The 13189-nt window shown below is 44.7% G+C and overlaps 1 protein-coding gene across 1 annotated transcript in view; it reads left to right on the top strand.

The window, feature by feature from the left end:
• The first annotated feature begins 993 nt into the window (after positions 1–993).
• Positions 994–13189, top strand: part of creb5b (cAMP responsive element binding protein 5b) — a 471745-nt gene continuing 459549 nt past the window's right edge. Inside the window, exon 1 of the mRNA XM_078539021.1 lies at positions 994–1027. The gene's annotated coding sequence lies outside the window, so the exon portion shown is untranslated. The remainder of the gene's footprint in view (positions 1028–13189) is intronic.

Below are 13189 nucleotides of genomic sequence, written 5' to 3' on the forward strand. Positions count from 1 at the left end.
CGGTCTCGTGAACCTCCTCTGGACCCTCTCCAAGGCCAGAACATCCATCCTGAGATACGGGGCCCAAAATTGCTCTCAATATTCTAAACGTGGTCTGAATAGAGCCTTATAAAGCCTCAGCAGCACATCCCTGCTTTTATATTCTAGTCCTCTCGAAATAAATGCCAACATTGCATTTGCCTTCCTAACTACCGACTCAACCTGCAAGTTAACCTTAAGAGAATCCTGGACTAGGACTCCCAAGTCCCTTTGCACTCCAGATTTCTGAATTCTCTCCCCATTTAGAAAATAGTTATTGCATCATGTGTCTGCCGATTTCAAAAGTCTACATCCTCCTGAAGTTCAAAAATCTATATCCTCCTTAAGTATGTTGTTATCCTCCTGTTTATTTTATTTGAATTTTGTGTTAACTGCAAACTTTAAAATTATGCCCTCTATTGCCAAATTGAGGTTGTTAATGTATATCAAAATAAGCAGTAGCCCTAATACCGATTTCTGGTTGGTGTCACTGATGTACACTTCCCTTCAATTTTAATAAACTTCTGTAGAGTATTACCCCCTGCTTTTCTGTACAGCATTACTCCTTGCTTTCTGTCTCTTAGCCAATTTTCGTAATCTTGCATAAAATCAATAAAACTTTTTAATTACAAAAATCTACTATTTTCAATTGTGGTTGAAACTTCAGTGTAATTCCTCCATACGTTATCAAGCTGTTCCCCATCTCCCCCGGTATAATGCATCTTTCTGCTTTGCGATAGGAACGCCTCCCTACGCATCATCTTGCCCCCTTTGTTGCGTACGAGCGCCGTTCCCTTTTACGTGCCAACGCCATTACGTTGCGCACGTTGCCCGTCCGGTCGCTGTGCGTGCTGACGCTAAGTCCTCGGACTGCAATGATTTAGAAGTTCAGGAATCCCACGTGACGTCACCGGAGGGTGATGTAATGCTTCTCTAAATAGAATGTATTGTAATCTTCTCTCAGTCCAACGTGGTTCCTCACAGACCCGCTTCTTCTATTAGAGTTTCGGTAAGTTATTGGAAAATTTCTAAAGGGCACAAGGACGACAACATCTCAGGTATTTTGACCCCTTTTGTGCACTTTCCCAACTGAGTTCTTTCTGTAAAGCATTGTTAATTTGCATCTGTTTGCATTTTTTCTTTTTTTGCTGATGTTAAATAGTAAACAGTATCTGTATTGGTACGCACATTGGGGGTGTGTTACCGTTACTAAACTGTTGATGGTTACTGTTCATAAGTTAAAAACTGTGAGGAACTGTCAGGTAAGATGAGCCTTTTCATGGAAAAAGTGTGTTTAAATGAAAATTCTTCTGAGAAATGTTGTAAGGAAAGTCATTAGTATTCCTGCGCTGTTTTTGTCTGGCATCCTGGCTTGTGATATCGTCTCCTTCACAGAACAGGGACGACGAATGGGAATTTTCAGAACTGGTGTGAAAAAAAAACTAACTCGTGTGAAAATAATGAAAATTAAAACTTTAGCTTCAAATTATCGCGGATCTTCAGTTTGCAACAGTTAAGTGCTAGTTTTTTTGCTGTCAAGTCGCTCCAAATAATGGACCTGTTGTTATACGTATAGCAATGATAGCACTTTTGCTTAGATACTAAGTGAGTTTTGAATACAAAAAGTGTATATTTGTTAAAGCTACATTGAGTTTTTACACGTGTTCAGATTAGGAAAAGACTGTTCTAGACATCTTGAGTTGCTGAATTCAGTTTTTCAGCGGCTATATTAGAACATTTTAAAAATTCTGATTGACTTTGCCCTTTGTTGCTGCGGTCCATAGAGCACTATATATTTCGTTTTGTTCATTTCAAATTGTGAGTATTTTGTTAATTTATATGAGAACCGGGTTATAGTTGGCCATTACGTCATTCTGCAGCCTATTAAGTATGTTTGATTAACAGCCTGCGATATTGAGGGTTCAGGGGGCCAGATCTGCTGACAAAGCGCTCTCCTTTTAAAGCCCATCCATTAAAAAATCTAAAGATGAAACATCGTAATATGTCTAATTTTCTAAAGTTATTCTCACTTTAAATGTATACATAACTGTCTTTCCCCGACATCCCTCAATAGCTATTGTACTTGTTTGTAAAGCGATACATTCAGACTTGAAACTTATTCTCTATTATTGATGAACTGGTTCATTCAGAGTCATTTATCTGGAGTTTGCAGCACCCGTCACCGCCAGCGATAAATTTTTAAGCAACTTTTAGAGGCAAGAAATGGGGAAGTATGAATTAATGCCGTGCATGCGTGAATGGATAAAATGCTTCGTTTTATACCGTAATTTTACTTTACTTTTGAAAAATTGTTCTTTTGGTGTAATGTGAAAAAATCCCGGCTTAAGCAAGTCAGTTGAGTTTCCAGTGGTGGAATTTGAGCATTCCTGCCGAGCTGTACAAAATCACACCTAACAGCAGAGCCCTTACTATGCCAGTACTATAGAAGAACCAACTTCAAATGTTGCAACTTGTGAGACAGAGACTGTTGTTGCACTTGCAGCTTTGATTTTTCGCAGCAGTTTCTGAATGTCAGATTGCCGAGGAATTCCTCAAGACTGCAGGCATTACTGAGTTCAGGTTGGCCACCTGGCCAAGCTCAGTTTTTTTCCGCAGTTGGAGAGTTTCGCGCGGCGCCTTCGCGGGAGGGCCGGGGGGGAGCTCTCGCTTGAGAGTCAGTCCTGTGGAGAAAGTGGCGGAAAAGTTCGACTGTTCCACCACATTTCCACCCCCCTCCAAATAAAGCCCACTTAACATACAGGGGGTGGGGGGACTATTTATCTCCTGCCCTGTGAAAGTTGCAAGTGAGAAGTTTAAGCTGCTCTACTGACGATTGCATCGAAGTCCCTGTGTCAGGAGAACCATCGCTAGGGACCGCGCGCGCACTGTTGCAGAAAGCCTGAGTGAGCGCCAAACACTTCCCCTTCAGCCTGGCACCAAGAGCGGCACATAGACCAGGAAGAGTTCACTTCACAATCACTCAGGGTGAGCCGATCAAGAAAGTTGCAACTTTAATTAATTTAGAAGATTTTAAGGTTACACGGTCATTCAGGAGACGCCAAGCTGTTCAGGACGTTGCATTTCGAGTCTTCAGAAACGCCGTGCAGACTTTCTGAACCGGGTACTCATCAACAAATTGCACCAGCCGCCAGTTACTGACTGCAAAACGTTTCACAGAATCAGTGTGGCATGCTAAGGGTTCCAGACAGATGGATAAATACCTAAATGGAAGTTTACAGCGTCTGCACTTACTGAACTGTTGATGAAGTCAGCGCGATCGAGAGAACTGGATGGCGCAGTATTTACTATACACACAGGCCACTACTGTATTCAAGCTGGTGTTCTGCCGTACAGACCCAGGAGGAACAAATTGTAGAGCTCATGGATCAAAAAGTACTGGGGATCTCCCACCGAGCAGTAACTGTAGAATGCTAGACAAGTTGGGAAAGTAAACGGCAGTAAGATCACATCCCTCCTTTAACGTTTTTAGGCACAATTCAAAGAAAAATGGATAGCATTTTGCAATATGACTCATCCTTAGGTTGTGTAATAAATAGTTTGTAATATAGGTTCATGTAAATGCTCAAGGTTAGAGACACACGACTGATTTCCATACGGGCGTCAACCTTGACGTTCAAGTCTAATACGATGAAATACAAAGATAGGAAACTCCTTGACCTCCGATACATAAGATGAGCGAGACTAGACATGTATACCTGTATTCCAGGATTCATGGTCAGCTATGTTTTAACGCAGCTTTTCAAAGTGAAATTTAGTAAGGGCAGTAGTTAGGTATTGTTGGAATCCGTCCTACAGTTATAGAGCTGAGGTACTGTTCAACTGGATGCCATAAAATCTCAAAGCCCGATTTGATGTCTTGCCCAGTAACAGGTTAACTGGTTATGCATCTCACCAATGCTGTTTGTGGGTTCTGTGTATAAATCATTGCAATTTGCCTGTATAACACATCAAAATTAATTAATTGGCTGTGAAGCACTTGTCCTGAGAATGTGGGAGGTGCTATATATAAATATAATCATCATACTGTAAATGTGTGTGAAGAGCCTAAAGATCTAGTTTTTTGGGAGCTTGTTGCAGATTACTTCCTGTTGATTACAATAAATAACAATACATTAAAGGGAAGATGTTTGTATAACATGAAAAAGCGGGTACAATTAAACTTACAAAAAGTAATTTCAGCAAAAATGAATTCAAATAAATTACATTGTAATTTCAGGTAGGCAAAGTATTTGTGCCACCAAATTGTTTAATGTATGGCTGGGTTTGTATTTATATTGTTCCTGGCTAGTTTAGGTGGTGAAAAATGCTGTTGATGTGATGTATATGGATTTTCAAAAGGCATTTGATACAGTGCCACACCACAGACTTGTGGGGAAAATTCTAGGTCATGGGATAAGAGGGAAAGTAGGCACTTGGATAAGAAATTGGCTGAGTGACATTAAACAGAGAGTAATGATAATTGTTGTTTTCAGATTGAAGGAAGGTTTGTAGTGGAGTTCCCCAAGGGTCAGTGTTGAGACCCTTGCTCTTCCTGATATATATTAATGACCTAGACTGTGGTGTGCAGGACATGATTCAAAATTTGCAGGTGATACGAAGATTGGAAATGTCAACTGTGATGGGGACAGTCTTGAACTTCAAAAGGACATACACATGTTGATGGATTGGGCAGACAAGTGGCAGATGAATTTAATGCAGAGAAGTGTAAATTGATTCCTTTTGGCAGCAAAGATATGGTGAGACTTTATAAAATAAAGGGAGAGCCTCTAAAGGAGGTGCAGGAACAGAGGGACCTTGGTGTATACATTCACAGGTCATTGAAGATGGCAGGGTATGTTGAGAGAGCAGTTAATAGAGCATATAATACCTTAATCTTTATTAATAGGGGTATTGAATACAAGGGTAGGGAGGTAATGTTTCACTTGTATAAGACACTAGTTAGGCCTCATCTGGAGTACTGTGTCCAGTTATGGGTGTCATACTTGAGGAAGGATGTGAAGGCATTGGAGAAAGTAAAGAGGAGATTCACAAGAGTGATCCCTGGGATGAAGAACTGTAGCTATGAGGATAGATTGGAGAGGCTGGGACTGTTTTCCTTGGAGAAAAGAAGGCTGAGAGGTGTTTTGATAGAGGTATTCAAGATCCTGAGCGGTATGGACAGGGTAAATAGGGGAAAACTGTTTCCACTGAAGAGAACATCAAGAACTAGAGGGCACAGATTCAAAATAATTGACAAAAGGAGTAAATGTGATGTGAGGAAAACATTTTTTCACCCAGAGGGTGGTTGGAGTCTGGAACAAACTTCCGGAAAGGGTGGTGGAGGCAGGTTTGATCGGGGTATTCAAAAGGGAATTGGATTGATACCTGAAAAAAGAGAGTGTGCAAGGCTACAGGGATAAGGTAGGGGAATGGGACCAGGTGGAATGCTCTTTCAGAGAGCCAGTCGATGGGCTGAATGGCCTCCTGCACTGTAAATATACTGTGATACCGTGAAAAAAAACAAAATTATTAACTAAAATCTACAATTTTAGCAATATTTTTCCCCAGTAGTATTACTTACAAGGTTGAGTCCTTCTGGAGAGGGATCTAGTGTGATTTGGTGATTAATGAGTTAGCTTTTCTGAACCATAAAGGTGGGATGATGTCCTGTGTATAAGATGCTCAGAGGTGAAGGGGCGTGTGTTTACAAATTCTATTTGGGATGGGTAAGGCCTTTCGCATATGTCTCCTTTGTTTTTGTTTGCAAAGCATAATTTTATTGCTAAGTTGCTGATTTGAAGCTGGCACTGTTAGCATTTACATTCCTGACAGCACCTGTGTTTTCAACACTAAGAGCATCTCTCTCCTTGTTCCCTACCAGTGCAACAGATCTCTTTTTATCCCTCCTCAACAAGGTCTCTCTGCTCCCTTTGCACTTTGCAACACTTTGGTCTGTCTCTGTTTCTTCCATCTCCTCTCAACAGACTCTGTTTACTTCTCTCCCATACCATGACAAAAACTGGATCTCTCCCCCAGATAGGGCCTCTCACCCCTTTCACCTCAACAGGACTGCTCTCCTTTTTTCCATTATTTTTAAATTTATACCTTTTATGCCCTGTTAGTCTTATTTCACCCCACCCCCACTAGAGCTGTACCTTGTGTGTCCTGCCATCCATTCTTAATTAGCACATTCTCTTAGATAATATCACCACCTTCAACACCTCTTTGTTCTTTTGTCTGTGAAATCTTTTGATTATCTGCTCCTATCACTGCTCGCTTGTCGCTACAACCACCACCCCCCCCCACTACTTCTCTCCCCCCACCACCCCCCCACCTTAAACCAGCTTATATTTCACCCCTCTCCTAATTTTACTCAGTTCTGTTGAAGGGTCATGAGGACTCGAAACGTCAACTTTATTCTTCTCCGCCGATGCTGCCAGACCTGCTGAGTTTTTCCAGGTAATTCTGTTTTTGTTCTGCTCTCCTTATCCTTATCCTTATCTTAAGAATATGATCTCACTCTATTACCAACATGATAATGCAAGGAGTAATGTATTGTATATCTTCGGTGAGACAAGGAGTCATGAAGTCCTGGACCTGACTTGGTTGGAGTAAAGCTACAGCACCTAGTTTAGGCCTACCCAGTCCAAGAAGAGGGCTGGAATACTCGTGCAGGCCTAGCTGGGTTTGGTAAAAGAGGAGCACAGATAGAGAGAGGCAGTCCAGGCACTTAAGGCTGAGAAAGCAGCAATCCCCATATTAAAACTTGGGATGGTGTGGGAAGAAGAGCTTGGAGTTGCTGTGAAGAGGAAGGTATCAAATAGAATGGTGGGTGACTGGGAGGGGTGAAGTGCCAATCTCAAGGGCAAATAGGAGTCTGATGGAACCTGTATCTCAGCATTACTTAGTCTCAGCTATGCACTTTTTTTAAACCAAAAAACAGCCAGAGAATGGTGCTCATGAACAAACAAAGCTGACAGTTTGTGGCCTGGATTAAATGCTATCTCAAAATGGACCGTCACTCAGCAACTCAATTTTAGATATATTACATATCATCATTATATTCTAATGCCCACTTGTGGTTGTAGTGTAGTAAGTTACACATCTCTTGCACTGATAACACTTGTTGAATTGATTCCTTCACCCAGGAGCCAAAGTTTTCCTTTTGTTATCATTCCTCGAATGACCTACTCCTGTACTGTGTTGTTTCTGTCACCCTATTCATGAAGAACTGCTGTAGCTCAAAAAGATTGTTGTGTGGATGGTAAATAAATTTAATGATTTATGATTGGACTGGAGGGGGTGCAGAGGAGATTCACCAGGATGTTGCCTGGAATGAAACATTTAAGTTATGAAGAGAGGTTGGATAGAATTCGACTTCCAATGTTTTCATTGGAGCAGAGAAGACTGAGGGGCGACCTGATCGAGGTGTACAAGATTATGAGGGGCATGGACAGGGTGCATAGGGAGCAGCTGTTCCCCTTAGTTGAAGGGTCAGTCATGAGGGGACATAAATCCAAAGTGAGGGGCAGGAGATTTAGGGGGGATGTGAAGAAAAACTTTGTTACCCAGAGGGTGGTAACAGTCTGGAATTCGCAGCCTGAGATGGTGGTGGAGGCGGGTTGCCTCACATCCTTTAAAAAGTACCTGGATGAGCACTTGGCACATCATAACATTCAAAGCTATGGGCCAAGTACTGGTAAATCGGATTAGGTAGGTAGGTCAGGTGTTTCTCACGTGTCAGTGCAGACTCGATGGGCCGAAGGGCCTCTTCTGTACTGTGTGATTCTGTGATTGGCATGGAGAGCAGCAAAAGTGGGAAAGCCATTTCCTAGGGCAGAACTTTATGTCCTGCGGGCGGTCGAGCGCCTGACCCGATTCGGCATAAAATCGTGCGAGAAGACATCGGCCGAGCACCCCAATGTCATCGCTCACTCGCAATTGTCGGCAGGCATGTGCAAAAGTTGGAAGTGTGCCCGCCGACAATTAAGAGGGCAATTAAGGCCATTAACGGCGCAATTGACTCTGATTTTTTTGTTGCCCGTCCAACCTTACATTTGGCAGATGGGCGAATCTGCCACGCGGACTTTGCATTTTTCACCAAACCTCATCCAAGGGCGGGATGAGATTTCCGTGATGAAATAAAATAAAAATAAATTTCTGTGGACAGCATTTTTATCAGCCATATTTTCAGGTGATTGAATATGATGCATGGACACTTTTTTCAGTTTTAAAACCTTTATTTCAGCTTTTTCAGGTCTCCAGCTCCCTGAAGCAGCTGCCTGCGTTCAGGGAGCTTTCTCACAGCGCTCACCCGCACCCGCGGAAGTGTCATCGTCCTCTCCCCTCCCGCCCCCACCCCGCAGCGCTGAGCATTTCAGCGTGTGTTTCACGTTGGCTGGCTGATTGCATTCCACAGTCCGTTTCCTGATCGCTCCGGGGCCTGCCAAAGGTAAAATTCAGGCATTAGTTTTTGTTAGATGTATTTAAAAAATATCTTTATATACACTATATTAGCACATTTTGTACTTGCTTTAATTTAGATAATCTGGGCTTTATAAAGGTGCGATATTAGTGCAGGGAAATTGAGCAATTTTTCGCTTCTGACAACAGGCAGAATTTTAACTGCCAAGAGGAGGCAGGTGTAGTTTGGGAGATAATTCCCTGAAAAGTGGTGTCAGGGTCCCAACATGATCCCTTCACTTTAACTCGGGTAGGTTTGCAGGCGAGCAGGGAACCCTCTGTGCAGCTATTGTGTGAGCCATTACTATGTGCAAACAGGCAATTCACTTTGAATTTAACCCAGCAGCTTAACAGCCAGTGCATTGGTTTCCTGAGGAGTCTGCAATTCGCCAGGGTCAACCAGGAGAGAACACAGAAGGGAGTACTTCTTCAGTGAAAATGACAGGCTAGGAAGCCTTCACACAGTGAAACTGAGTAGCTGCAGCCATGTCTAGCTGAAAAGCTGGTGTTCACAGCACTTCTTCGTAGAGTGAGCTCTTAAATTTTGACAGATGATTTGCAACTTCTTGGAAGTCAGTCCCATGTCTTGGATTTCACTAACCTTGATCTGCACACTGTCGAGCCTCACTGTGGCATGGGAGCACCATATAATACAAGGAGTACTGTATTGTATATCCTCGACGAGACAAGGAGTCATGAAGTCCTGGACCTGGCTTGGTTGGAGTAAAGCTACAGCACCTAGTTTAGGCCTACCCAGTCCAAGAAGAGGGCTGGAATACTTGTGCAGGCCCAGCTGGGTTTGGTAAAAGAGGAGCACAGATAGAGAGGCAGTCCAGGCACTTAAGGCTGAGAAAGCAGCAATCCCCATATTAAAACTTGGGATGGTGTGGGAAGAAGAGCTTGGAGTTGCTTTGAAGAGGAAGGTATCAAATAGAATGGTGGGTGACTGGGAGGGGTAAAGTGCCAATCTCAAGGGCAAATAGGAGTCTGATGGAACCTGCAACTCAGCATTACTTAGTCTCGGCTTTGGACTCTGCTGAGGAATAAGAGAAGGAACAGCAGGAGCAACACCAACAGTAGCACCTGCTGCTTTCTCCTCCACCACATGCCACACCACAGACCGGAGGGGATGGATACAGACATCCATTTGAAGGCTCTCATGGAAGGTCATTGATGACATCTGTAGCCTCCTGGAACAATACCTCCTGCCCAGTGGATTAGGACGGCATGCACTACCAGTCACTGACAAGCTGTCTACCACTGGAAAGCCCTGTCCCCCACCTCTTGTTGTAGATGGTACACACAGCATCTACTGTGCATCAGTGGTGGAGGGAGTGAATGTTGAAGGTGGTGGATGGGGTACCAATCAAGCTTTTTCCTGGACAGTGTCCAGATTCTTCAGTATTCTGGGAGCTGCACTCATCCAGGCAAATGGAGGGTATTCCATCACACCCCTGACTTGTATCTTGTAGATGGTAGACAGGCTTTGGGGTGTCAGGAGTGTGTGCCCTCTTTTGAAAGGAGAGAGTTGTGAATGTGAGAAATGGATTGTGTGGAAAGAGAGGAAAGATAACATTTGTGGAGGGTAAGGCATGGGTATGAGATGGCATAAAGATGGCCGTTCAAATGGGAATGTGAGGATGTATCTGGAAAGAAGGATGGATGGAGCTGCAAGGGTTGGTCTGTGGGGTGTTGTGCAGGAGAATGCTGGGAAAGTCAGATCGTGTAGGTTTGGCACCTGAATATGTTATGCCTCTCACTTACCTGTCCTTCTGATGTCCTTGAGCCTCGTGGTGCACTGTCTCCAGGTTGGAGGGATCACACCCCTGCTGCTCACTTTGTTGGCCACTTCCATTCGTACCTGCTTAGTTGGAGAGGCTGATCTCTTCCTGCCATTATTATAATCCCCATATGGGAACTGTAAACCAAAATAACTAAATTTACTGAATGGCCCCCAAATGAAGAAATTATGAACAAGATTCCACTTTCTGTAGTTTGTACTTTAACACAAATCAAACCCATGTAAATTAATAATGAATTAACAGGCAAATTATAGCCATTATGAACTATAAATTACACATGGGGCTGGATTTCATGGGGTGGGAGTTGGGGGGTTGGTGGAATGGACTGCTTGCCTTCCACAAGGTCTCGGAGTGGAGGGCTGGGAGGAAGTCCCGCCCTTGAGAGCAGCCGGTCTGGCTGATGGACCAGCAGCTCTAGCTATCCCAGCAGTGCCAGAACTAAGTAGTGGGCTCTTTGGGACTGCAATCAGGCCCACAAAGAAGGCAGCCAAGGCATCCAGAGCCAAGGATTGGGCAGCCGGGGGAGGGGGGTGTGGGGGGTGCGAGGGAGGTGGGAGGGCCTGTTTTGGAGGCTAAGTGGGGAAGAACAAAGGAGGTGGTAACATCTTAACACCTGATGTGCAAAGGGCACCCCCTGCCAAATAATCTGCCCCGCTTCCTTCCCACCTTTACAAAAATGTTTTGAAAATGGCCTGTCCACTCCCGCCAGCTTGCCCACACCAACCATTTTATGGTGTGGGCAGCATATGATTCAGGTCAATTGGCTCGTTAATAAGCTCAATTGACCCTTAATTATTTATGTAAATATGGTGAGGTGGGCTGCCGATTTTTGACACCTGCCATGTTATGGGGGCAGCTTGGGGATGGGCAAGAAGGAGGGTTTGCCACCTCTCGTATTTTATGTGCCTGCCCTCCCTGCTGAAAACATGTCCAGCTGGGGGGCCGTAAAATCCAGCCCATGGAATAGCAGATACATCAAAGACATGACATGACAAGCATTCTTATCACTCCCTGCTCAAATGTGGCACCACATGCCACCTCACAGTCTTTTCAACATGGCCTCTGGAATGTAGGATCACTCACTTTTCAAACTCAGCGGCCAGGGTTTTACAGCCCTGCCGTGGCGTGTCTCTTCCTGGCGGATGCGGCGAGCCATTTAAATCTCCATTCAGTTTGGCGGGACTGTAATATCCCACTGGGCGGGAGGGGCTGTAAAATCCTGGTCAATAGATTTGGTCATCGGGTCACTTGCAACAGTAGCCCCACTCCATCCAAATTCCCGGAGGCAGTCATCGCCCAAACAGCAGGGCCCTGCAGAACCTCCTTATCTAAGTTCATGACAGTCTTGATGACACAGATTGCCCACAGACCCCTTTAATAAACCTCATTAAACAGTCTGGTCAGCCCTAGTAAAACTGAAACATAACCATAGTATTGTCCAATTCATAATCACTGCTCAAACCCTGATCCCAGCTTTCTGCCCTGTTTAAGTATATCATACACACACACATTCTTGTAAACATGCCTTCACTGTTCTTCTCTCTGCTGCAGTTCCCCTTTGTTTTGTTTTACATTGTTACAGTCCCCATGCAGACCTATAACTTTTAAAAAGATTGCGATCGTCTGCTCTGCCCGCCGATGGCGGGCTGCATTCCCTGCCATTGGATGTCGGGAACCTCATTGTAATACATCAGCATATCATTAGAAGGCCAGCCTGCCGGACTCATCCCCCTCCCACTGGATCATCCACCCACGGCGGCAGGAAAACTCGCTGTGTTTCACAACGGCATATATAAGGCGTGAACTCGGGCAGGCTGCCCTTTGCTCGCGACTTCAAGGTTTGTTTGCCAACCTTGCCTCAGTCAGCACTCATAGTCATCAGTGCCAGGCTTCACAGACGGCACCATATCACTTTTATCATGGGCCGGTCTCTACCTACCAGATCAGCCATATGTTGGTGGCTTTTCAACAGCTGAAGGGCAAGGGCTTGCTTGGGGAAGGAGGAGAAGTGGCCTCAGGCAAAGAAAGAGGCTGCCGGACGAGAGCTGTATTGGGGAAGGAGGTATCCCAGGATGTGTGTGTCGGGACACTTATTGACCTGTGCAAGTGGTTCAAGATGGTGAGGGCTGAGGAGGCAGTCTGCAGAGGAGATGAGGCCAGATGGACATGTGAGGGCATGTGTGTGAGAATGGGTGGTGATGTCCCTTGACCTGGCAGTGAGTGAGATGCCAATGAATGTGTGATGGGCTTGAGTGTGTGAGTTTAGAGTGTTAAGATGGTTGCCATACTCTGGCTGCACAGATGAGATCATTCATCCTCTATCTGCATTGGATGGTCAACCTCTTCTGTACAACATTGACACGGATCGCCACTGCCATCGCCTACCAAGCCGTAATGGTAATGTAGCTGCCCCTCCTGCGGCCAGAGCTGGGGTAGAGGACATCACAGTGGGTCTCCACGGCATCCAAAGGACATTCAAGGGCTGCAGTGTTCTTGCCTTTCGGGGCCATGTCTTCTTTGCTGCAGCCCTGGGCTGGAAGCACTGAGCGCGGCTGTACTTTAAATGTGGTGCCTGGCGTGATGAAGTGGCGAGGTGACGGTGTGGCAGGTGAATTGGAACCCACCCGTCATGGAAACGGTGTATATCCCAGGGATGCATAATTAATGCGACGGGTTTGAGACGATATGGCGTGAAAACCAGCCATCATAAAATTATGTTTTATCCACCCGCTACCACACTTCATGCAAATTTGGGACAATTCCGCCCAGTGTGTCAGTGTCAAGCACAGCTGTGTGAGAAGTAGCATGTGGTAAAGTTCCAAAGTCTGCTTTGCCCCGGCAATGTTAACCCAACCTCATTGCTGTACTCTCCACAGAATCATGTCAATTTACTGCAGAAAAACTTA

This window comes from Cetorhinus maximus, chromosome 3 (genome assembly GCF_964194155.1).
Source record: "Cetorhinus maximus chromosome 3, sCetMax3.hap1.1, whole genome shotgun sequence".
Taxonomy (NCBI): domain Eukaryota; kingdom Metazoa; phylum Chordata; class Chondrichthyes; order Lamniformes; family Cetorhinidae; genus Cetorhinus; species Cetorhinus maximus.